Source organism: Puma concolor, chromosome E3 (assembly GCF_028749965.1).
Source record: "Puma concolor isolate L17-30 chromosome E3, mPumCon1.1.hap2, whole genome shotgun sequence".
Classification (NCBI taxonomy): domain Eukaryota; kingdom Metazoa; phylum Chordata; class Mammalia; order Carnivora; family Felidae; genus Puma; species Puma concolor.
Window position 1 is genome coordinate 7,444,345 of NC_141682.1, and position 26,547 is coordinate 7,470,891.

The following is a 26,547-nucleotide window of genomic DNA, read 5'->3' on the forward strand; positions in this document are numbered from 1 at the left end:
TTCAAAAATGTGGGTGACAAGCAAATACAGGAGATCAATAGATTTTCTACACACCAACAACAAATAGTGGGAAATAAAAAAGAAACCCAGCCACATTAGCTTTAAACAGAATAAAAACAAAATAGCCAGGAATGAATACATGTTTTCCTGGGGGTTGAGCAGGATGTCCCAATTTATATAGCTTATTGTTTGCAGCAGAGTTTCCCATCTTTGACCTTGAATCTGGTATTTGCCACTCCTCTTTAGGAACTCTCCCAGCCCTTCTGTCTCCAGCTTTCAGGCATATCCCACATCCCATCCACACTTTCTCTCTACCCAGGCTGTGTAAGGGGTCTGGAGAACCAAACACGGGCCAGGCTGCAGTGGCCTGAGAACAATTTGTCTTTAGATATGGGAATAAGTTACTAATATAATACTAAATACCCCTCCAAAAATATATATAGACAAAACAGAGTACACTGAGTTAGTATGGCTTACTGGTTGAGCAAGCAGATTCTGGAATACAATCGAATGGTTTTGACTGTAATTTATAACTGCCATTTATAACTGTATGATCTCTCTACCTGTTTGCTTGTCTGTGAAATAGCACCAGTGTGGAAAATATCCCACTTGAAGAGGGGCAAGTGGGCTAACACAGGTGACGCTCTTTAGTAGCAGGTACATAGGAAGCATTCAAACATTATTAGCTATGTTAAGTATTACTATCATGGTTGTTATTGAAAGAAAGGCATTCTTAAGCCAAGTGCTGTTCAAAACTCTATTAATTTATTCACTCCTCAAGACAACAGAAGTGTTCCATGCACTTCCCAGGTCAGGCCCTTACAGGGAAAGGGTGAGCCGTCCTCCTCCCTTTGGTCTTCCTCTTCCTGCTCCTTGGGAATGGATGTGGTACCTGGAGTTCAATCTTGGACTGTGACATTGAGAACCACACCCTGGGGATAGGAGAGCAGAAAGCTGGAAGGGATCAGGGTACCAGGTGCCAGTGGAACCACCAATCCAGCCCTGAACTGCCTAAACCCAGACCTTACAAACGTGACAAAAATAATCCTCTGTCTTGCTTAAGCCGCTCTCATTTGGAATCTCATTCACTATAGTCAAACCTCATCCTGATAACAGCCTACCACCAGGAGGTCTCTGCCATTTGGGACATTCTGGGTGTAGTATGAAATAAATGTGCAGGGGCGCCTGGGTGGCTCCGTCAGTTAAGCGGCTGACTTCGGCTCAGGTTGTCATCTCGTGGTCCGTGAGTTCGAGCCCCGTGTCGGGCTCTGTGCTGACAACTCAGAGCCTGGAGCCTGTTTTGGATTCTGTGTGTCCCTCTCTCTGACCCTCCCTCATTCATGCTCTGTCTCCCTCTGTCTCAAAAATAAATAAACGTTAAAAAATTTTTTTTAAAACAAAGAAAGAAATGTGCAGACTTCTGAAACGACCTTTCCCTAACTGTGACAGGGCCAGTTAAAAGGAGATAAGAAGCACAAAGCAAGGGGTTCCAGGCTGCCTCAGTCAGTGGAGCACACAGCTTTTGATCTCAGGGTTGTGAGTTCTAGCCTCACATTGAGTATGGAGTGTACTAAAAACAAATAAAAAATTAAAAAAAAAAGAAAGAAAGATTTAAAAAAGAAAGAACCCCAAAGCAAAATGTTTTCCAGGTAGTTCTGTTTCTTAGGGACCACCCAGGCAGATAATTTATTCAAACTAAAGCTGCCTGGCTGGAAAATTCAATATTGATTGTTGTACATTAATAGTTGAAAGTAGGGGCACCTGGGTGGCTCAGTTAGTTGCGTCTGACTTAGACTCAGGTCATGATCTCACAGCTCGTGAGTTCAAGCCTGGCATCGGCATGGGCCTCTCTGCTGACAGCTAAGAGCCTGGAACCTGCTTCCGATTCTGTGTCTCCCTCTTTCTCTGCCCCTCTCCTGCTCACGCTCTGTCTCTCTCCCTCAAAAATAAACATTAAAATTTTTTTCATAAAATAGTTGAAAGGAAATGTGGAACCATGAGGGTGACCCCAAAATAATTTCAATATACACACTGTTCTCATTTAACTACACCCCTTTGACCTTGCCTTTCTCCTCCATCTGTCCACGAACCATTCCTACTGTGCTCACAGGTGCCTCCTAGGCTCACAGCACTTACTGAGGGAGCAGTCAGCTTCCCTGGACCCTTGAGCACCCAGTGTTTACATGAGGATCTTAAAACACAGTGTGTGAGTCAGTGTCAGATTTCCTTCAGCTAAGGGACATAACTGCCGCCTTCAGGATTCAGAAAAACATTTCCTCCCTAGCGTGTAGGCTCAGCTGCAGTTGCACCTTATTGTCACGAGAGGGCACTATGTACCATGCTAACGGATTTGGAGAGGTTCTCCCAGCAGCTTTAGGAAGTTGTAGGGGCTGGGGTAGCCTGAGTGGCTTAGTCAGTTAAGCCTCCCCACCCTTGGCTTATGCTCAGGTCATGATCTCACAGTTCATGAGTTCGAAAGCCAGCTTGGAATTCTTTCTCTGCCCCTTCCCCGCAAGTGTGGGTGCACTCTCTCTCTCAAAATAAAAAACTGTAGGGCTGCCAGGAACCCTAGGTGGCACTTCCTTTCAACTGTGTTTGCTGATCCCTCTTATAATTATTGTATCATCTCACACCGCTTTCACACCTGTCCCTCAGCATTTCCACCTGAATGTCCTGAAGACCCCTCAGAATCAAGAGTTCAGATTCCAGCTTGATCCCCCTCCCCAACCCCATCCCCAAAGAAAACCAAAACAACCTCTCTTCCCTCCACCTCCTCTCCTTCCTTCAGATTTTTCTTTATCCTCCAACCATCCAAAGCTAAATTATGCTCTCACTCTGGTCCTTTTCTCCACCCAGATTGCTCCTGTCTAAATGTGTCTGCATCCAGTAGTGCACAGTCCTCCCAGGTCACCTGTCTTTCCAGTCATCCCTGATGCTCTGACAACACAGGTGAGATTATGCCATTTCCTTCTTTAAAGGTCAAGAAAAGTGAAATCAACCCAAGTGTTCATCCAAGCGTGAATAGATAAACAAAGTGTGGTCTATCCACACAATGCAATATTATTCAACCTTAAAAAGTAGGAAATTCTTTTTTTTTTCTTTTTTCTTTTTTTTTTTTTTTTTTTTTGTAGGTAGGCTCTATGCCCAATGTGGGGCTTGAACTCACAACCTTGAAATCAAGAGTCACATGCTTTACTGACTAAGCCAGCCAGGCACCCCAGAAAGGAATGCTACAACACATGCTACAACACAGATGAAGCTTGAGGTTATTATGCTAAGGGACAGGAGGGCTTGGATTCATCCAGAACTGACTGTTGGATCCAGATACTTGTATCAATAGGCCTGGCTTTTGAGACAAAATCCCAACACGTGGCAAATGGTATGACAGAGGGATCTACTTCTAACATATGAAGTAAACCTTTAAATCAGCTATTTCTTCAGTCTCTAATTTCCTTTTTTTTTTAAGTTTATTTTGAGAGGGGGGGGGGGGGGAGTGGGGGAGGGGCAGAGAGCAAGGGAGAGAGAATCCCAAGCAGGCCCCAAGCTGTCAGCACAGAGCCTGACACGGGGCTCAAACCCACAAACCATGAGATCTCTTGAAATCAAGAGTCAGATGCTTAACTTACTGAGCCACCCAGGCACCCCTCCAGAGCAGCCTCTCTAATATTTCTTTTGGCTTGAGTTAAACTGGAAGCATTTCCACCTTTGCTAGGATTTCTGACCAACGTAAATTCTCAGATGTATAAGAAATCCTAATAAATGCCTTGGAGTTTGGCCACACTTACTACTTTCCAGAGGGTCCTGATTTGAGTGCCTCTTGTGAGACTAAACAAGATTTGGGCATTGCCTAAAATTTTTCCCAAATTAATTCCTGTCTTAGGGTTTTCCTCTAATGTGATTTTTTTTTTTCTAATGTGATTATTTTTTATAGGCTCCACACCCAACATAGGGCTTGAACTCATGACTCTGAGATCAAGTGTCCCAGGCTCTACCAACTGAGCCTGACAGGCATCCCTTTTGTGTGATTTTTTTTAATAGAATAGATTCCCCTCTTTCATTGAGGTATAATTAACATATAATACAGTGTAAGTTTAAGGTGTACAGTGTGACCATTTGATACAATTACATATTGTAAAAGATTACATTAGTAGGATCAGTGTCAAACTTTCCCTTCCTTTTTAAGGTTGAATAATATTCCATAGTATGTATGTACTGTGTTTTGTTCATCCATTCATCAACAGACACTTGGCTTGCTTCTACTCTGGGGCTATCCTGAACAATGTTGCTATGAAAAAAACCCCATACAATATCTCTTCAGGTCCCTGCTTTAAATTCTCTGGGGTCTATACCCAGGGGTGAAATTGCTTGGACAACATGGTAATTTTCCTTTAAATTTTTTGAGGAGCTGCCATACTGTTTTCCACAGTGGCTGCACAGATTTTACATCCCCACCAGCCATGCTGGTGGACAAAGGTTCCAATTTCTCCACATCCTTTCCACCACTTGTTGTTTGTTTTGTTTTTTGTTTTGTTAGTAGCCATTTTAATGGGTATGAGACGGTCTTCTCTGAACTCTTGCACACTCCACTTGATCGGTTTTTGACACTGTTTGAGGTTTCCTGCCATTTTGAACTCGTAGGTTTTAATTTTCAGTGTTCATTTCAGATGAGGGGGAGCCCCGGGCAATGGCAAGTGCGCAGGCCACGGTGGCACAAGTCCTGGGTTCTGCCTTAAATCTGTCACCGGGAGACCCTGAGCAGGAGAGAACCTTCTCTAGGCCTCATTTCCTCCCCATACTCCTCCCCCTTCCCTTCCCCCTTCCCCTCCCCCTCCCCCTCCTCCTGGGGCAGCCACCATGATAAAGAATACACTGTGCTCCGCCCCCTCAGCTGAAACTCAGGCCTGGATACATTTTAAGGCGACATTCTCTCTCATGAGTTGCTGGATTCGGTCTCCAGGTTTTGGTTTTTGTTGTCGTTGTTTTGTTTTGTTTTTCTTTTAACTCATTTTGCTGCCCCCGGAGTTGGGTACACGCCCTGGAAGTCCGGGTCTAGGGTATGGTAGGGTATGGCGCTACAGGTACGCATCCCGCTGGCCTAGAGAACCACCGAGAACTGGGGCCTCCTGAGTCCTAGAGAGGTCGCCTCCACAGGCAGCTCGGGCGCACTTCCGGCCTTTGTGTGGCTGCGGGAGACGGGAGACTGCGGCCCGGGGCCGGCGTCAGTGCGCTCTTTACGTGACTCGGTGTTCCCCACCCCCACCCCAGGGCAGAGGCAGGGGTTACCCAGGCCGAAGCGCGGCCTGTGGGGTCCGGAGGAGGCCCGGCAGTCCCCGGCGGGCACCGCGTCTCCACCTGTGCGCGCATTCGGGTCTCGCCTTCCGTTTGTGCCCCGGGCAGGCGAGGAACTTAACAAAGACTTGCCGGGGGGGGGGGGGGGGGGGGGGGGCGGCGGTGTCCACGGTTACCCACGCACACACACCCGTTCCGCCTGGTTGCAGAATTCAGGCCGACCGCGCTGCCTCCCAAATCCGTTTTGCTCCACAGGGAAAGTCCTTTTGAAAATGAAGTGGTTCGGGGCGCCTGGGTGGCGCAGTCGGTTAAGCGTCCGACTTCAGCCAGGTCACGATCTCGCGGTCCGTGAGTTCGAGCCCCGCGTCGGGCTCTGGGCTGATGGCTCAGAGCCTGGAGCCTGTTTCCGATTCTGTGTCTCCCTCTCTCTCTGCCCCTCCCCCGTTCATGCTCTGTCTCCCTCTGTCCCAAAAATAAATAAACTCTGAAAAAAAAAAATTAAAAAAAAAAAAGAAAATGAAGTGGTTGTTGAACTGCGAAATGCGCCCTGGATCCGTCAGCTTTGCGTTTTCTTCTTCAGCGCACACAGTAACCCGAGCGCTGGGCTAGCAGTAGGGGGAGGGAGGATTCAGGCCAGATTCTCGCCTGCCCCACACGGGGACACTCGAGCAAGGGAGCTGACGGGTGTGCTCCTGACACAACGTGAGATACCCGAAGCACAGATGAAGACCCCTCCCACCCCCCACCCCTCCCCGCCAGGCCCCGACACTTGGCAGGGATCCGAACAGGGAAGACTTTGCAAGGGGGCTGCTACTGCAAGGAGGGGTAGGAGCTGGATCTGGGGAAATGCCTACCAGCCTGGAACGTTCCAGATAGAGCTGGAGCAAAAGCACAAAGGTGAAAAGGTGGGGAGAGCTGCCGGGAGCGTGGTAAATATTTCAACACCATCCTGATAAATGTTTATTCTGTGCCGGGGTTGTGGAGATTAAAGAATTGTGTGTGACCACAGATGCCTGCCCTGGAGATTGTTTAACCCCTTCTGCAAGAAATAGCCAAGCCCCTTAAAAAAAAAAAAAAAAAAAAAAAAAAGTACAAAAAACCCTGGGTTTGTTTTGTTTTCTAGAGATAATATAGCAAAATGATATCTGAATGCCACTTACCAGCTGTGTGACCTTGGGCAATTTTCTTAACCTTTCTGACCCTCAGATTCTTTGTTTCTAAAGGAGGGATAATAGATTTTAAAAGGGACAAGTGAATGAGGTAAAAGCACCCACCTCAATGTGTGTGGCAGGTACCACTGAGTTAGTCCTCTGAGGATAGGGTGGAATAGGTTATAGGATAGGTTAGGAGGTGCAGGTATAGGATAGCGAAGTGTAGGATAGTATAGTCCCCCTGTATCTTTCTGCGCTTGATTTGAAGTGGTGTCACTCGTTGCCTTTTTTTTTCTTTTGTATCGGCTCAGACATCTGGCACTTTTCTTGGTGTCTTCACTTGTCCTCAGTTTCCTCAGTTTAGATTTGTTTCTATTCTGTTTTTTTTTTTTTTTTTTTTTTTTTTTTTTTGGAGACAGAGAGAGAGAGCATGAACAGGGGAGGGTCAGAGAAAGTGGGAGACACAGAATCTGAAACAGGCTCCAGGCTCTGAGCTGTCAGCACAGAGCCCGACGCGGGGCTCGAACCCATGGACCGCGAGATCGTGACCTGAGCTGAAGTCGGACGCTTGACCGACTGAGCCACCCAGGCGCCCCTCTATTCTGCTTTTTAAGATTTTTGTTTGTTCCTGGGGCACCTGACTGGCTCAGTTGGTGGAACATGCGACTCTTAATCGTGGGGTTGTAAGTTCAGCCCCACGTTTGGTGTAGAGATTACTTAAAAATAAAATCTTTACAAAATAAAATAAAACAAAATAATAGGGGGCCCCTGGCTGGCTTAGTTGGTGGAGCGTGTGACTCGTGCTATCAGGGTCATGAGTTCAAGCCCCACATTGGGCATAGAGATTACTTAAAAAAAAAAAAAAAAACTATAAATAAGTAAATAAAAGGATAGACATACAAATGACCAACAGGTACGTGAAACGATGTTCAACAGCACTAATCATCAGGAAATGCAAATCAAAACGACAATGGGATGTCACCTCACACCTGTTAGAACGGCTGTCCTCAGAAACGTAAGCAATAACAGATGCTGGTGAGGATGCGGAGAAAAGGGAGCCCTTGTGCAATGTTAGTGGGAGTGTAAATCAGTGCAGCCACTGTGAAGGACAGAGAAGTATGACGGTTTTCTCAAAAGACTTAAAATAGCTACCTACTTTTACTATATGATTTTTTTTTTTACTGTATGATATTTTTTACTATATGATTCAGCAATTCCACTTGTGGATATTTATCTGAAGGCAATGAAATCGCTATCTCAAAAAGATACCTACACCCATATGTCCATCACAACGTTATTTATAATAGCCAAGACGTGGAAACAACCCAGTGTCCATCTGTAGATGAATGGATGAGGAAAATGTGAGATATATAGATAATATATTTAAAATGGAATATTAATCAGCCGTTAAAAAAAAAAAAAAGGAAATCCTGCCATTGGCAATAACATAGACGGACCTAGATAGAGGCATTATGCTAACTAAATCATACACAGAAAGGCAAATACCATATGATCTCACTTATATGTAAAACCCCCCAAAATCTCATAGAAACAGAGAACAGATTGGTGGTTGCCAGAGGCTTGGGATTGGGGGAAATGGGTCAAAGGTACAAACTTTCAGGTATAAGGTTAATTTCTGGGAATGTGATGTATATATATAGTATGGTGCCTATAGTATTGTATATTTGAAAGTTGCTGACAGAGTCAATCTTAAAAGTTCTTATCACAGTAAGAAAACTTGGGGGGCACCTGGGTGGCTCAGTCGGTTAAGCATCTGACTCTTGCTTTTGGCTCAGGTCGTGATCTCACTATTCATGGATTCAGATCTCTGTGCTAACAGTGCAAAGACTGCTTGGGGTTCTCTCTCCCTCTTTCTCTGTCCCTCGCTGGCTTATTCTCTCTCTTGCATTCGCTCTTGCTCTCTCGCTTTCAAAATAAATTTAAAAATTTTTTAAAAGAAAAGAAAAAAACTTGTTACTATGTATGGTGATGGATGTTAACTTATTGTGGTGACTATTTTGCAATATATACATATATCAAATCATTATGTTGTACACCTTAAACTAATACAACATGTCAATTATATACCAATAAAACTGGGAAGACCATTTAAAGTAAAAGGAGCAGGTAGGGGATTCCTGGATGGCTGAATCGATAGACCATGTGACTCTTGATCTTGGGGTCGCGAGTTCAAGCCCACGATGGGCACGGAGCCTACTTAAAAAAAATTTTTTTTTTAAGTGTAAAATAAAAGGAGCAGGTAGCTGAGATGAAAGACGGAGGCCTTTGAATTAGGGAAATACGGGCAAAGCACAAAGAGTCAAGCCCACCGCGCAATAGCCTTTCCAAAATAAAGCCTGTAGGGGCGCCTGGGTGGCTCAGTCGGTTAAGCGTCCGACTTCAGCTCAGGTCACGATCTCGCGGTCCGTGAGTTCGAGCCCCACGTCAGGCTCTGGGCTGATGGCTCAGAGTCTGGAGCCTGCTTCTGATTCTGTGTCTCCCTCTCTCTCTTCCCCTTCCCCGTTCATGCTCTGTCTCTCTCTGTCTTAAAAATAAATAAAACATTTAAATAAATAAATAAATAAATAAATAAATAAATAAATAAATAAATAAAAAAAAATAAAGCCTGTAACCACCTGAGCTACCAGAAAGAAAGAAGGGTGTTTGCTGTACTCCAATGCCTCACAGCTCGCTGAATTCAGCTTTGTTAGTGTGCTTTGCTTTGGGGGGCTGTTGCCTAGCAGCGCAAAACATTAACATGCTGAGAAAACTTGTATACAAAACAACGTGATTTCACATTCCCCTAATACCGTCCCGTTTCCCCCCCCCCCCCCCCCCCCCCCCGTCTACCAAGTGTCTATGCACCGATCACACCCCAGGAACGTATTCTAGCTGAAGCAGACTATCTGGTCACCACTTTCTTCTGGACCTTTTATAACCTCTCAAGCTACATTTTTTTCTTAACTTCTCAGGAGCGGGTATGATGGATAATAATTTCCACTTCTAAAGCAGAGGTGCACGGTTGTCAGAAACTGGGGAAACGTGGGGGAAAGCGGGGTGAGTGGAGGAGATTGAAGGGTATACAGTACAGGGTAATCCTTAAGTTACTAGGACCTACTTGACAAGTGTTGTATAAGGACAGTAGCCAGATGTACCTGCCGCCTCCTTTCCCATCTGACCCCCAACCCCCCTTCACACACCCCTACCCCTTCCCATCCACAACCCCTGAAAGCTTTGACCAGGAAGCAGGAGTTGGGCCGGACATGTCTGAGCTGGCATGTCTTCCTCACCACCCAAGGGAAACCATGCACTGAGCACCACCCTTTTCTACCCATCACTGCCCACCATTCAGGGGTGCCACGTCAGGCAGTTCCCTCTCTGTGTCCCTGCAATAGGGACATTTTTCATCACCTGGCTTTACCTTAGGAAAGTTACCGTCCTTTTCCATCTCACCCTTTTCATTCCACTTATGAGCCTAAGAACAACACTAATCATGGCTGATTTGAGTAACAGGTAATCAGAGATACAAGCATATTTTTTTTTAATTTTTTTTTTCAACGTTTATTTATTTTTGGGACAGAGAGAGACAGAGCATGAACGGGCGAGGGGCAGAGAGAGAGGGAGACACAGAATCGGAAACAGGCTCCAGGCTCTGAGCCATCAGCCCAGAGCCCAACGCGGGGCTCGAACTCACGGACCGCGAGATCGTGACCTGGCTGAAGTCGGATGCTTAACCGACTGCGCCACCCAGGCGCCCCAGAGATACAAGCATATTAAGAAAAGAAGAGACAATGGGGTGCCTGGGTGGCTCAGTCAGTTTAGAATCCGACTTCGGCTCAGGTTGTGATCTCACGGTTCATGAGTTCAAGCCCCATGTCCAGCTCTGTGCTGACAGCTCAGAGCCTGGAGCCTGCTTCGGATTTTGTGTCTCCCTCTCTCTCTCTGCCATTCCCCCACTCACGCTCTGTCTCTCAAAATTAAATAAACATTAAAAATTTTAAAAAGAAGAAGAAGAGACAAGGCACACCTGGGTGGCTCAGCGGTTAAGTGTCCGACTTCAGCTCAGGTCATGATCTTGGAGTCCATGAGTTCAAGCCCCACGTCAGGCTGTGTGCTGACAGCTCGGAGCCTGGAGCTTGCTTCGGGTTCTGTGTCTCCCTCTCTCTCTGCCCCTGCCCCACTCATGCTCTGTGTGTGTGTGTCTCTCTCTCTCAAAAAGAAATAAACACTAAAAAATTTAAAAAAGAAAAAAGAGAGACCATATAACTCCCAAGTGAAATGACACGGGTGCTCACTCAGAACCTCTCCAGTTGTCTTGTTCGACTCCTCCAATACTAGACCCAAAATGAATACTGTTTCTAACCCAGCTGTATTGTTTTCCCTTTGTACTTAGATGCCAGAACTGCAGTAACATCTTCTGCTATTTTCCACCACAGGTATATGGCATTTTGGCTACATTCTGTTTTGGCTAAGCTTTTGTGAGAACATAACTGATGCTTACAGCACTGTTTCATTGGAAAAATAAGCTCCCAATTCCCAAGAGCCAATCTATAAATGGACTATTGGAATGTATTTGTGTTGTTTATTAGAGATAACCATTTATATGTTAGTATTTTACTCTTGTAATATTTTACAGTTGTAAATCATTTTTCTGCTTCCAACCCTCATTTATTGGCTTCTTGCTAATGTTTTGAGAAATAATACTTCTTTTTTTTAATGTTTATTTATTTATTTTGAGAGAGAGAGAGCACGCACAAACAGGAGAGAGGCAGAGAGAAGGAGAGACAGAATCCCAAGCAGGCTCCAAGCCATAAGCACAGAGCCCAACACGGGGCTGGAACTCACAAACTGTGAGACCAAGACCTGAGCTGAGATCAAGAGTCAGACTCTTAACCCACCCAGCCACCCAGGTGCCCCCGAGAAATAACACTTCTAATCACTCTGCATGGAAATCTTTCTAAAATGTATGACACTTGGGGCGCCTGGGTGGCTCAGTTGGTTGAGCATCTGACTCGTTATCTCTGCTGAGGTAATGATCTCACAGTTCATAGGCTCAAGCCCCACCCCAGGCTCTGCACTAACAGCTCAGAGCCTGCTTGGGATTGTCTCTCTCTCTCTCTCTCTAAAAATAAATACATTAAAAAATGTTTTAAAAAATAAAATGTATGACACTTTCCTATGGGGACATGATTTAACTCATTTTTCCTGACTTGGTCAACATAATGAACATCCTTTACACAATGAAATGATCCTACCTAAGAAACCTCTCTTAGGTTTTCTGTACATTTCTTTTTCAAAGAAAAAGTAAACAGAAGCCTCATATACACCGATAATTTGCTCAATTAATGACATGAATCTTGCTTTCATGTCAGTTATTATAACAGTCTCTGAGGTTTTTAACATGATTTCTAAGTGACTCCAGTCTGAATTTGTTTAAAATTCCATCCTTGGCACAACCCATTCCATAGGCCATTTTAAAAACACGGTTTGACACAAATATTTACTTTGTAATGTTTAAAGAGGAACTCTAAGCCTCTTTAAAAATAAAAACAAACAAAATCTGTCCTTTGCTTGGACTAAGTCCTTATTTCTCAAACCTTATTGCAGACTACTACCCTGACATTTCTTACCCCATTTATGTAGTGATTTACAAGACTGAAGTGATTCATACACACTCGTTTTCCAATTTCTTTTTGGGCGATGGTTATACAAACATTATTTCATGGATCCACTCTGTCTCCTGTCATCACTTATCCCTCTGGTCCCACCTGGAACGTTAAAATGCCCTCTTTCTGGGACCAGGTCCATAATCACAGTCTGTTTTCAACCACATGGTTTGCTGCTGTAAAGGTGGAACTGGAGGTAAAGCCACTGGCAGATGATTGCTCTTTCAAGGAAGTTCACTTCCTAAGGGCTCTTTCTGTGTTAGAGCATTGCGCAATAATGCTATGCCCCAAAGGAGCCACCCCATAATACTAGCCTGTTGCTGAGCTTTGGTTTGTCTGTTTTTATTATTTAAAAAAAATTTTTTTTTTAACGTTTATTTATTTCTGAGACAGAAAGAGACAGAGCATGAACGGGGGAGGGTCAGAGAGAGGGAGACACAGAATCTGAAACAGGCTCCAGGCTCTGAGCTGTCAGCACAGAGCCCGACGCAGAGCTCGAACTCACGGACTGCGAGATCATGACCTGAGCTGAAGTCAGCCGCCCAACTGACTGAGCCATCCAGGCGCCCCAATTATTTTTTTAACGTTTATTTATTTTTGAGAGGTAGAGAACATGAGCAGGGAAGGTGCAGAGAGAGAGGGACAGAGGATCCACAGAGCGCAGAGCGTAACAAGGGGCTCGAACTCATGAACCATGAGATCATGACCTGAGCCAAAGTCAGATGCTTAACCAACTGAGCCACCCAGGCACCCCTGTCTGTCCTTAAGTAGGACATAATACTTGAAGGATCAATGAGCCAGGACAGAGGAAAGCCCTGGGAAACTATGGAACAGTAACACGTATAACAGCCACAAAGTGTCAAGCACCTGCTGGCAACCTGGGAATGCTACTAGATATTTTGTATCCACGATGCCATCAATTTTTAAACTCACATCAGCTCCCCAAGCTTGGAATTACCATGCCTGAAACCTTAAGGAGGAAACAGAGGTAGAGACAGTTGCCAACGTTCGGCAGCTACAGAATGGCAGAGTCAAGTCCACTCAGGTTCAAAGCTCAGGCTCTTTTCACTAAAATCCTTCTCCAGATAGAGACGCTGCTTTTCCTCTCTGGAATGAAGACAACAGCTGTGTTTCAAGTTCTTAACCGCCAATGGATGGGACGACAAGACTAATTGGACTTCAGCATGGCTGGCTAGAAGCACCCCAGCTCTCCCAGGCCTGCGCTTTGCATTTTATAACAGGCCCCAGGCCGACTGGAAAGCCCAGGAGCTCTGTGCATTTGGGGGAGTTTCACTACATAGTGTAAAAAAGGGAAAATAGAGTGTTTAAGACAAAGTAGTGTGATCTTGCATTCAGGGATAGCCAGAGATGACAGAATATTCTTTACAGGAAGTTCTGTCTTCTTCCTATTACCAAATAGGTGCATGGATGACAAATGACATGGGAAACCATCAGGACTTGATTGCTTTTCCAAAACAGCCTCTTCAATCACTGCCTCTTCAAATGAACTAAACTGGCCTATCGTCAGGACCAAGACTTGCTCAAGGAGACCAACTATTTGCCAGCTCAACTTGTAACATGTGGAAGTTTCAGGAAAATTCCAGATGGAGGAGTTGAAGGGGTGCAGGATGAGACACCCCAAAATATGCCACTTTGGCATAAAGATTATTCCAAGTTAAAATTAATAAAAACCCAGCAGATGCAGAAAAAGCACTTTGCCTCCCCCATAACCGTGTAAATTCACATTGGAAAGGAAAACCTGCACTGGGCAGAGTATTAACAGCCACCCTCCCAACCTTTACCAATGGAGCTCATGTGCCCAAAAGAGCCATCTAGTTTTTCCAAACATCTCCTTTCACCTTCTTGCTGTTGACTTTTCTCCCCTTTGTGTCCTCAGACCCCTACCTCTTTCCTGAGCTCAAATAAGCTTCATGTGGCCTCCCTGTCTTCAGAATTTCCTATCTGTGTGGATTCCCCATAAGTATACCTATTAAATTTGATTTTGTCTTGTTTTAAAAAAAATAATAAAACCGCCAAACAACAACAAAACAAAGGCGGTGGGGAGTGGTTTAAGAAATGCAAAAGAGTCCTTTTCCATAGGAGCTAAAATGTCTTTTTTAGGTTTTGAGAACAGTTTGATCTATAACCTCAGTACAGCCATGTATGTTCCTCTTTAGAAAAATCCTGGAGCCCTTTTGGGGCACCTGGCTGGCTCATTCAGCAGAGCATGTGACTCTTGATCTGGGGGTTGTAAGTTCAAGCATGCTGGGTGTAGAGATTATCTAAAAATAAAATCTTTTTTTTAATGTTTATTTATGGGGGGTGGGGAGAGAGAGGGAGACAAAGGATCTGAAGTGGGCTCTGTGCTGAAAGCAGAGAGCCCAACACGGGGCTCAAATTCACAGACCATGAGATCAGGACCTGAAACTAAGTCAGACAGTTAACCAATTGAGCCACCAAGGCACCCCAAAAATAAAATATTTTTAAGTTTTTTTTTTTTTAAGTTTCTGTATTTATTTTGAAGGAGAGGGAGCACAAGTGGGGGAGGAACAGAGAGAGAGAGAGAGAGAGAGAGAATCCCAATCAGGCTCTGCACTGTCAGCACAGAGCCCCATGTAGGGCTCGAACCCATGAACTGTGAGGTCACGACCTGAGCTGAAATCAAAAGTCGGACGTTCAACTGATTGAGCCACCTGGATGCCCCATAAAATATTTTTTTAAAAATAGGAAAAAGATAAATCCTGGAGCTCTTTCTTCTTGCTCCACAATGACCTGGCTGCTGTCCCAGCTGCCACACACCTGTCACCTCAGGACACCTGTCTCCCATCAGCAGTACCCCAGGAAGCCCTGGACCCAGACCCAGCCCCACCCCATGCTGGGTCTCCTACTGCTGCCAGATCCCATTTCTCTCTCTCTTTCTCTCTCTCTTTTAATGTTTGTTTAATTTTGAGAGATAGAGCACAAGCAGGGGAGGAGCAGAGAGAGGGGGAGACACAAAATCCGAGGCAGGCTCCAGGTTCTGAGCTGTCAGCACAGAGCCCGATGTGGGGCTCGAACTCTGGACCAGCAAGATCATGGCTCAAGCCAAAGTCAGACATTTAACTGACTGAGACACCCAGGCGCCCCCCTCCCCCACCCCGGCAATTTCTCTCTTGAGTACACCTTCTTTGGCTGACACACATCCTTCCATAAACTTCCTGAGACAGTGTGCCCATAGAGTAAATATTTTGAGACTTTGCATAACTGAAACTTCCCGTTTGCTGTCCTCGTTACTCTTTCTTTAGTTTGGGTATAAAATTCTAGTTTTGATATTATTCTTCCTTGGAATTTTGTCTTCTAATTTTCAGTGTTGCCGTTAAGAAATCAGGAGCAGGGGCACCTGGGTGGCTCACTCGGTTAATCAGACTCTTGATTTTGGCTCAGGTCGTAAGATCAAACTCTGCATGTGGCTCTGTGCTGGGTGCCTACTTGGGATTCTGAGTCTTAGTCCTTTAGATGAGACCTCTTTTGTTTGTTTCTGGATACTTTGGGGTAGTAAATTTCACATCGATGAGGTTTTGTTTCTTTCTTTCCCAAATTCCTTCTTGCTAAGCATTCAGCAGGCTGTACGTGTTCTGTATTTCTGTGACATTTCCCTACACTCTTTTGTTGATGATTTCCCCCCACTTCACTTTATTCTCTCTCCAAAATTCCTGAAATTCAGCTGTGGAACCTCCTGGGTTGACTTTCTAATTTCCACATGTTTTTCACTCACATTCTCAGTATATGTGCTGAAGAGAGCGCTCACTCATGTTTTCAATCTCTTTGTCTTTTTGTTCTATTTGCTGGCATATTTCCTTAACCTTCTTCCTCTCTTTTTTTAAGATTTTATTTTTCTTTTGTTTTTTTTTTTTTAATTTTTTAAGTGTTTATTTATTTTTGAGACAGAGAGAGACAGAGCATGAACAGGGGAGGGTAGAGAGAGAGAAATACAGAATCCGAAGCAGGCTCCAGGCTCAGAGCCGTCAGCACAGAGCCTGACACGGGGCTCGAACTCACGGACCGTGAGATCATGACCTGAGCCGAAGTCGGACGCTTAACCGACTAAGCCACCCAGGCGCCCTAAGATTTTATTTTTTTATTAAAAATGTTTAGGGGCGCCTGGGTGGCTCAGTCGGTTGAGCGTCCGACTTCAGCTCAGGTCACGATCTCACGGTTCGTGAGTTCGAGCCCCGCATCGGGCTCTGGGCTGATGGCTCAGAGCCTGGAGCCTGCTTCCGATTCTGTGTCTCCCTCTCTCTCTGCCCCTCCGCCATTCATGCTCTGTCTCTCTCTGTCTCAAAAATAAATAAACATTAAAAAAATAATTTTTTTTTAATGTTTAATGTTTATTTATTTTTGAGAGAGACAAAGACACAGAGTGTGAGCAGGGGAGGGGCAGAGAGAGGGAGACGCAGAATCTGAAGCAGGCTCCAGGCTCCAAGCTGTCAGCACAGAGGCCAACATGGGGCTCAAACTCATGGACCGTGAGAGATCGTGACCTGAGCCGAAGTTGGAGGCTTAACCAACTGAGCCACCCAGGTACCCCTTAAGATTTTACTTGTAAGTAATCTCTACATACAACCTAGGGCTCAAACTCACAACCCCGAGATCAAGAGCCGCACACTCCACCGACTGAGCTAGCCAGGCGTCCCCTTAACCTTCTCTTCTAATGAACTTTCCATTTTTGCACTAACCTTATTTCCAAGATACTCTTTTCTGTTTTCTGACTGTTCCTTTTTTAGAGCATCCTGCAATTTCTTCTCCTATCTCTGCAGACATCAACCGCAGAGGTTGTTTGATTCAATGTTTCCTTCTGCTCCCTCATTATCACGGTTTCCTGGTCTTTCTCTTGCTGTACCAGCTGTTACATCAATAAGCTAAAGATGGCCCCTGTGTTGTTTACTTCACAGCAGGCTCAAAGCCCACCGGTGCTAAACTCAAATTCTTACACATCCTATTGCTTTAAATATAGCCCACACAAGCATATTTTTAGCCATGTAGGGCCTGCCTGCTTTGTAAAACTGCACCCAACATCAGCTAGCCATGGATAAGACAAACCCAGGGGCTATAAAAAGCCACCAGGTCAATGCTGCTCTTAGGGGATTCTGACCCAGAATCTCCCCACCGTGCTGCTGAGCAATGTCACCTAGACATGCAAGTCCTCTGTCCTAGACCCCTCTCTCCTGAGTGGTCCTTTGCCTTACTCCCCCTCTGGGGGCTGTCACTGTCTCTGTAAGGCCCCTTTCATGCAATCCTGTGCAAGCTCCACCCAGTAAAACATGTGGTGCAACACTGCCATGTCTCTGTCCTGTGTTCCTTGATGGGTCCCAAAACCTGGACCTCACCACACCTAGCCTTAAGATAGGGCTTTCCTGGGGTACCTGGCTGGCTCAGTTGGAAGAGCATGCAACTCTTGATCTCAGGGTTGTGAGCTGAGCCCCATGTTGGGTGTGGAGTTTACTTAAAAATTAAATCTTTAAAAAAAGATGATAAGGGCTTCCCTCAAACATCTTGGCTCTCCATTCACACGTCAGTGCGGGACTCTGGGAAGCTCCGTGGAAGGCTCTGCATGTGGGCAGGATTTGTCCACAATGAGCTTCCCTTAGAGGGCCTGGTGGGAACTAGACTTGACTGTCAGCGTCTAGATCTTGTCTCTTGGTTAGTGTCTCCAGGGGAAAACCCTCCAGCCTCCTTCCTAAGGAGCCCAAGCCTGACTACCAGCACTCTGGAGGGGGAGGAAAGGACTTGACTTTTGAAGGGTTCGGCAGAGGAGGCCAGGTCTGATTACTCATTCACTGACCACAACCTACCTCCTCCAGTCTGAGAGCCCACACCCCTCAGGCTACGAACCAGACCTAACTGGCCCTGGGGACCCCAGGCACAACTGAGATGAGGGAGTCAATAAGTATGTTCCTCCAGAATGGTGATGCCCTCCCCCCAAGCACATGCTTTTTCCTAGAACAGGAGATAGCAAACTTCTCTCTCTTTTTTTTTTTTTTTTTTTCTTTTTTGGAAAGGGCCAGATGGTAAATATTTTAGGCTTTTCGGGACACATGGTTGATGTCACAACTACTCAACTCTGCCACCGTAGCACAGAAGCAACCACAGACTCTATGTAAATGAAGGCATGTGGCTGCATTCCAAAATCACTTTATTTATGGACACTCAACTTTGAATTTAACGTAATTTTCACATGTCACAAACAATTCTTCTTTTCATTTTTTTTTTCCCAACAGTGTAAACACATAAAATTCTTAGATCTCTGGCTGTACAAAAGCAAGTGGCAAGCTGCGTTTGACCCAGCGGCAGAAGCGTATGGATCCCCTTCCTGGAATATGATGGTCTAGAGATGCCTGTCAAAATCCTCTGAAGCTGTCTTCCCCTTCCCCTTAGCAAAGCCTCCCAGCGCTCATTTTTGCCTGTAGGTATAAGGGCTGCAGGTCCTCTCCCTCCCTCACGCAGCCTCCAAAATGTGCCACGGAAATTTAGACACTTAGGAATTGCCTTGGAACAGAACTGGTGGTAACAGCGACTCTAGGATTTGCTGCCAGTTTCTCCCCCGCCCCGCGGGTGGGACAAGTTGTTGATTGTTCTCTTTCCCTGGATTTTAACCAAGGTGATAAATGAGTCCCAGAGGAAGAGATCTCGGGGAAAGGTGGGTGCTCGGAGCCAGAGCCCTGACTCCCAGGCCTTGCGCTTATCTGCGTCAGAACCTCTGTTTCCAGCAATAAAGGCTGTTCTAAGTGGTCCAGGACCTGCCTATCCGCTTTCACATCAAGGAAAGAAGTCCTGCCTTTCTTAGTTGCAGGGGCTGAATGGGGGGTTGGCAAAGAGAAGACCTACTTCCCCCACGTCACATGCGTCTTGGCGCATCAGCTCTGCCAGCCGGTCTCGCTTTCTTTATCTCTAAAGTGGCGACAGTCGTTCCCACCTCACTGGGTAGTTGGGTGGACTGATATATTAACATTACCAAAGTCTCTGTCACATCGAGGGGCTCCACATATGGCAATTAGTATAATTCTAATTTATCCAGGCAGGAAACTCAAGAGAGGTTAAGGTATCACCATCCAGAGGGCACACAGCTCATTCATTAGGGGTGGAGACAGGAGTAGTTTGTTTTTCAACTCCCAAACTAATATTCTTTCTTCTATCCTGCGCTGCTTTTTTCTTTAAAGTTTACTTATTTTGGAGGGGGGTGCGGGGAGATCCGGGGAGAGACTCCCAGTGCAGAGTTCGAACTCATGAACCATGAGATCATGAGAACCTCTGAGCTGAAATCAAGAGTCAAAGGCTCAATCCACTGAGCCACCCCCATCCTGCACTGCTTTAAGAGGGGGGCTTAGTCCTTTTTATTTTTTTTTAAGTTATTTATTTATTTATTTATTTATTTATTTATTTATTTATTTTTGAGAGAGCAAGAGCGAGTACAAGAGGGGCAGAGAGAGAAAGAGAAAGAAAATCCCAAGCAGGCCCTGCACTGTCAGTGTGGTGCCCAATGAGGGGCTTGAACTCACCAACTGTGAGATCGTGACCTGAACTGAAATCAAGACTGAACCGCCCAGGCTCAGTCCTTTTTTTTTTTTTTTTTTTTTTTTAACCACACCTGAAATGCTACAGTAGGGAAGGTGTTGGGGCTGGGGGATATTAGCTCTGTTGCCTCCCTTAATTTCAGCCCCCGGGTTTGTGCTGCAGGTGACAGACCCTCTCCTCTGGGGGTTAGACACAGCAAAGCTGCGCCATCAAATGGCACAGGGGATGTTGTGGGCACCGCCCCTTGGCCGCCCCCAGCACCCCCGGCTCCACCCTGGCTCCCTCCCAGCGCAGGCTCCCTTCCTCTGGGCTGAGCCACTCCACTGGACAGTTACAAAGATTCTTTGTAATTTGTTTGCACCGGGAGGAGTGAGAGGAGGGCCCTGGCTATACTCAAACCACATGGGCTGCCAGCCCTGTTTACACAGAGAAGGAGCCAAGACAGATGACCCTGTGGCTTGGGGGCCCTGACTGAAAACACAGCCCAAGCCTGTGGATCAGCCTCCCTGTTTCTGGGCTACACCACACAGAAGCAGCATGGAGGCACCTCTTTACCCAGGGAGGCCTGTTTACTCGGCTGGGTGAGAGGTGTTTGCACAGGAAGGGAGGTGGCAATAGCCATCTGGCTGTTCTCTGGCTGAGCAGGAGAGCATTTGCAGGTCAGGCACTGTCTGTGTTTCAGAGCCTCTGGGGAGGCAGCCCCTGACAGTGGGCTTGCTGGGATGAGTGTCTCTTCTTTCAGAGTGAATGTGGACAATTTGGAAAAAACTGTTTGAAAAAAAAATACTGTTATTTGGTTTTTTTCCTTTAATCCAGACCCCCACCAAATAAATTGTCCAGGATCTTTCCCCCAGCTATAGTTTGCAAGGTAGGGAGAAATGCAGTTTTCAGCATTTAAAGAATGGTGAGGTTTGCCACTTATTAGGTACATTGTGGTTTAAAAAGCATTGCCAGGGGTGCCTCAGTTGGTACAGCATGCAACTCTTAATCTTGGGGTTGTGAGTTTGAGCCCTACGTTGGGTGTAGAGATCACTTAAAAAATAAATTTAAGGGGCGCCTGGGTGGCGCAGTCGGTTAAGCGTCCGACTTCAGCCAGGTCACGATCTCGCGGTCCGTGAGTTCGAGCCCCGCGTCGGGCTCTGGGCTGATGGCTCGGAGCCTGGAGCCTGTTTCCGATTCTGTGTCTCCCTCTCTCTCTGCCCCTCCCCCGTTCATGCTCTGTCTCTCTCTGTCCCAAAAATAAATAAACGTTGAAAAAAAAAATTAAAAAAAATAATAATAATAAATTAAAAAAAATAATTGAGGGGCGCCTGGGTGGCTCAGTCGGTTAAGCATCCAACTTCAGCTCAGGTCATGATCTCTCGGTCCGTGAGTTTGAGCCCCGCGTCGGGCTCTGTGCTGACCGATCGGAGACTGGAGCCTGTTTCAGATTCTGTGTCTCCCTCTCTCTCTGACCCTCCCCCATTCATGCTCTGTCTCTCTCTGTCTCAAAAATAAATAAGTGTTAAAAAAATTTAAAAAAATAGGGGCGCCTGGGTGGCTCAGTCGGTTAAGTGTCCGACTTTGGCTCAGGTCATGATCTCACAGTCTGTGAGTTCGAGCCCCGCGTCAGGCTCTGTGCTGACAGCTCAGGGCCTGGAGCCCGCTTCCGATTCTGTGTCTCCCTCTCTCTCTGCCCCTCCCCTGCTCATGCTCAGTCTCTCTCTGTCTCAAAAATAAATAATAACATTAAAAAAATTTTTTTAATAATAATAATTGATAAAGCTTGTCATATCTACCAGTCTGCATGATCCTCAATACAGCAGAGTGGGTAGCCATGGCCAGAATCATCCCTATTGCACAGATAAGGAGTAGACGGTTTGAAAGGTCAAGTTGCTTGCACAAAACCACACACCCAGTAAGAGGCAGAAGCCAAGTGACTCCAGTTTGCATGTTCTTTTTTCATGGAGTCCCCTTACCTCCCCATCTGGCTGTAAAGAGAGATACACAGAGAGCTTATTCCAACATGTAACCACCTCACCACAGTGGCTTCTGGGAGACAGCCTTACACCTCAGTGACGTGGCGGAAACCACAGGGGATGAGGCGCTGAGCCTCAAGGGTACTATGCAGGGACCATGGACCGGTCCCTGGGTATCCCCGATGGGGCATTCGCTGGGCTCCAGTGAATGGAGAGGCTGGGGACCAACTGCGTGAAGTCATGTGTAACATATACACTGTACTGCCACCAGTGAAGTCATGGAGGCAAGGGAGGGAGTTACAGAATCACTGAAACTTTCCTCCAAGCTCCTTCACCGCCGTCTCCTCTTGGGCTGTGGCTTCCTGCATCCAAACGGGCAATGTGTCTCCCTGAAGCCACTGCCTGGGTTCCACCTACCGTCCTCGATGCTTCTTCCTAGCTCATTAGCCTCCCTTTGATAACCCCAAACACCAACCACCCAAGTGGGCGTCATGCCCAGCTTCCCCCTTTCTCTCTTCACTTCTGTCCCTTAAGTCCTGCCCAATGCAAATTGCTGTGACCTGTGTGACTGATTAAAACTTCTCAGCTCTGTTTCCACCACCCTTAGCCCAGCCCCTGCAACTGACCGGGCCACCACATTCAACTCCTGGTCTTTTCTTTCCTGCCACGGTCAAATCCTGGCTCTTCTCTCTTCTTGCCGATCTATCCTTCAGTGACCACCCTTCTATAATGACCAATGTGTTGCTGTGTTTTGCAGCAAAGTACTCTTGCATACGTACATGCTGACATACTTTCACACAGAGCCCCATTCTGAAGTTAGCTCCCCCTCCCCACCAGATCTCTGTTCATCTCCTGCCTAAACTGCATAAAATGTTTGGTTTTCTTTTGGTCTTCGTGTCCAAGGCATCTGAAGTCTGCCTGCCATCATTCTTTCTTTCTTTTTTTTTTTTTTTTTTTTAATTTTTTTTTCAACGTTTATTTATTTTTGGGACAGAGAGAGACAGAGCATGAACGGGGGAGGGGCAGAGAGAGAGGGAGACACAGAATCGGAAACAGGCTCCAGGCTCTGAGCCATCCGCCCAGAGCCTGACGCGGGGCTCGAACTCACAGACCGCGAGATCGTGACCTGGCTGAAGTTGGACGCTTAACCGACTGCGCCACCCAGGTGCCCCACATCATTCTTTCAACCAACCTGCCTTTCCTTACTTTCCTGATAAAATGCTATTTGTAAGTTTTCACGTGTTCTTCCTATTGCAAAGTCCTCTAGAAATTCCAATTAGCCCTCTACTGTATCCTTCCTTATTCTCTCTTAACATTCAGTGCCTGTCATCGATTGTTGAAATCAGACTGTGACTCCTGGAACTGGAAGCTTTAAGGACCACGTGGTCATGAATGACAGTTCATTCCATGGCCAGCCACCCCGTGCTGGCTGGACGTGTCTATACATCCACAATGTGTTTCTTTACGCTGCAATTCTCTTGCAGCGATGAGGATCCTCCTCCTTTACACGCTACTCAGATGTTTAGAGGAAGCTCTGGGGTTAGTTCAGCTGCTCCCCAGGTTCTGGCCCAGCTCTGAGACCCATCTCTGTGCCATGTATCTCTCTCCTCTGCCATTTGGCCTTTACCAAAGGCAATCTGGGGGAGGCACTGCTATAAATGACTCTCAATTTGCCAGTGATTGACACTCCAATGATCAGAGAAGTCTTAGTAACATGTTGTAAGGTTGAGTCCCAGAATTTCAAAGAAGGTCATGCAAAATTTGCATATGAATTGGGCGAATGAAAGCAAGACCTGGGAACACAGCCCAGTGGTATCACTGTCTTCTTGACTTTGGTTCTTTTTTTTAATTTTTTTTTTCAACGTTTATTTATTTGTGGGACAGAGAGAAACAGAGCATGAACGGGGGAGGGGCAGAGAGAGAGGGAGACACAGAATCGGAAACAGGCTCCAGGCTCTGAGCCATCAGCCCAGAGCCCGACGCGGGGCTCGAACTCACGGAGCGCGAGATCGTGACCTGGCTGAAGTCGGACGCTTAACCGACTGCGCCACCCAGGCGCCCCTTGACTTTGGTTCTTAAAGGGTGAGGAAGGCCACCCTGTCCTGGCTGGATGCCTGTCAGAGCCACTGGAGTTGTACCGAGCTCTCCTATATATCCCTGGCACCTTTGTGTGCTGTATGTAGACAGAGATGCCTGGGCACTGACATACAGGCAGGAAAGAGCTGGCAGATGGGCCTACACGTGCAGCCTAAGTCCAAGGATCATTCAACAGCCCAGAGCCCTGAACTCATCTTGTGTCCCATGTGAGTGAGTCCAAATATATAATCACCATAACAATGACATTACTAGTTAACCACAATAGTGCACGGCATGCCAGGCACCTCACCAGTGGCTTTATACCAGTCAACTCAACTAGAGCCTCATGACCACCTGATGGAGTAGACGCTGTTATAATCCCAGTTTTACAGAGAAACTGAAGCCCCAAGAGGTTACATAACTAGACTGAGAGTGCATAGTAAACACAAGGTTAGAACCAAGGCTGTCTGAATCCTATAGTGACCTTCCAGAGTGATCTCTGCTGAAATCCAGTGATCATATCCTTCCCTGATATGAATAGGCCTGTAAACAGAGGGGGGGGAGTTCACTTGTAGGAGGATCATCAATGGTCCCAGCTGAGCAGAACCAAGCTGGACTTGACTTCCTCCTCCCTCTGGTCACCTTGCTACAATTCAACCACTGTTTTAAGCATAAAGACAAGAATCCCTATGTTTAAAATTTAAAACTAACTCTAAAAGATATCTACACCCCCATATTCATTTCAACATTATTTACAATAACCAAGACATGGAAATAACTTAAGTGTCCACAGGTGGATGAATGGATAAAGAAAATGTGATGAGAGAGAGACAGACAGACAGATAGATACAGTGGAATACTATGCAGGCATTAAAAAGAATGAAATCTTGCCATTTGGGACAACATGGATGAACCTCGGGGGCGTTATGCTAAGTGAAATAAATCAGAGAAAGACAAGTAGCATATGTATGATCTCACTTCTGTGTGGAATCTAGGGGGTGGGAAGTTCATAAGTACAGAGAACAGATTGGTGGTTGCCAGAGAGGGGCAAAGCAGGGGGTTGAGCAAAATGGGTGAAGGGGATCAATGGTACAGGCTTCGAGTTATAAATAAGTCTTGGGGACATGATGGACAGCATGGCAACTATAATTGCACTATACTGACTATTTCAAAGTTGCTGAGAGTAGATCTTAAAAGTTCTCATCACAAGAAAAAAAAATTGTAACTATGGTGACAGATGTTAGACAGGCTTATTAGTGTGATCACATTGCAATATATACCTATATCAAATCATTATGTTGCACACCTGAAATTAATATAATGTCCTATGTCAATTATATCTCAAAGATTACTTAAGGACAGGGGCTGGCTCAGTTGGTGGAGTGTGTGACTCTTGGTGTTGGGGTTGTAAGTTTGAGATTACTTTTTTTTAAGTTTATTTATTTATTTTGAGAGAGAGAGAGAGAGAACCAGCAGGGGAGGGGCAGAGAAAGAAGGGACAGACGATCTGAAGCATGAAGCAGGCTCTGTGCTGAAAGCAGTGAGCCTGATGTGGGGCTTGATTCACAAGCCATGAGATCATGACCTGAGCTGAAGTTGGACACTTAACCGACTGGGCCACCCAGGTGCTCCTGGGTATAGAGATTAGTTAAAAATAAAATCTAAAAATAAAAAAAAAAAGGTCACTGGGTGAGCCCTAATCCAATAGGACTGGGCTCCTTAAAAGAAGAGGACAGGGGCGCCTGGGTGGCACAGTCGGTTAAGCGTCCGACTTCAGCCAGGTCACGATCTCGCGGTCCGTGAGTTCGAGCCCCGCGTCAGGCTCTGGGCTGATGGCTCAGAGCCTGGAGCCTGTTTCCGATTCTGTGTCTCCCTCTCTCTCTGCCCCTCCCCCGTTCATGCTCTGTCTCTCTCTGTCCCAAAAATAAATAAACGTTGAAAAAAAAAAAAAGAAGAGGACAGCAGGGGGTGCCTGGGTGGCTCAGTCATTTGAGCATCTGACTTCAGCTCAGGTCGTGATCTCATGGTTCGTGGGTTTGAGCCCTGCTTCAGGCTCTGTGCTGAACGCTTCCTCAGAGCCTGGAGCCTGCTTCGGATTCTGTGTCTCCCTCTCTCTCTGCCCCTCTCCCGCTCTCTCCCTCTCAGAAATAAATAAACATTAAAAAATTAAAAAAGAAAGAAAGAAAGAAGAGGACATTAGGACACAGACCACAAGGGAAGGCCGTGTGAAGACAGATGGACAGGAAAGACAGAGGACAGGCATATATAAGCCAAGGAATGAATCCTGTTGACACCTTGATCTTGGATTTCTAGTCTCCAGACTTTATACGATGCATGTCTGTTGTTGAAGCTGCCCAGTTCATGGTACTTTGTGGTGTTTTGTTTTGTCTTGTTTTGTTTACTGTTTATTTATTTTTGAGAAAGAGAGAGACAGAGCACAAGTGGAGGAGGGGCAGAGAGAGAGGGAAACACAGAATCTGAAGCAGGTTCCAGACTCCGAGCTGTCAGCACAGAGCCTGATGTGGGGCTTGAGCCCATAGAACCGTGAAATCATGACCTGAGCCAAAGTTGGATGCTTAACCGACTGAGACCCAGATACCCCCATACCTACCCATGGTACTTTGTCATGGCACCCCAGCAGACTAACACAGTCTCCCTCAGAGGCTCCCCATTCAGCCTAAGCGGAACTTGAACTTCTGGCAGAACCCTAGGGGAGAAGCTTCCATTGCCCCTTTCCCATGTTGCTAACCCTCCTGCCCTGCACTCTGGCTTGTTCTGGTGCCCAGAAGGCAAGGCCCTGCACCCAGGTAGCCTGACCATTGTGGAGGTAGGTCACTTCATGGTCCACTTCATGTG

At 46.2% G+C, this 26,547-nt stretch overlaps 1 protein-coding gene and 1 long non-coding RNA gene across 2 annotated transcripts in view; one reads left to right on the forward strand and one right to left on the reverse strand.

Annotated features, from left to right (window-relative positions):
* Positions 1 to 743: 743 nt before the first annotated feature.
* LOC147572922 (uncharacterized) overlaps positions 744 to 26,547 on the reverse strand; it is a 34,199-nt gene continuing 8,395 nt past the window's right edge. Inside the window, exon 3 of the long non-coding RNA XR_015245430.1 lies at positions 744 to 932. This is a non-coding gene — a long non-coding RNA (uncharacterized LOC147572922). The remainder of the gene's footprint in view (positions 933 to 26,547) is intronic.
* The window catches only part of ZKSCAN1 (zinc finger with KRAB and SCAN domains 1), a 55,375-nt gene continuing 31,682 nt past the window's right edge, over positions 2,855 to 26,547 (forward strand). The window contains exon 1 of the mRNA XM_086691973.1: positions 2,855 to 2,949. The gene's annotated coding sequence lies outside the window, so the exon portion shown is untranslated. The remainder of the gene's footprint in view (positions 2,950 to 26,547) is intronic.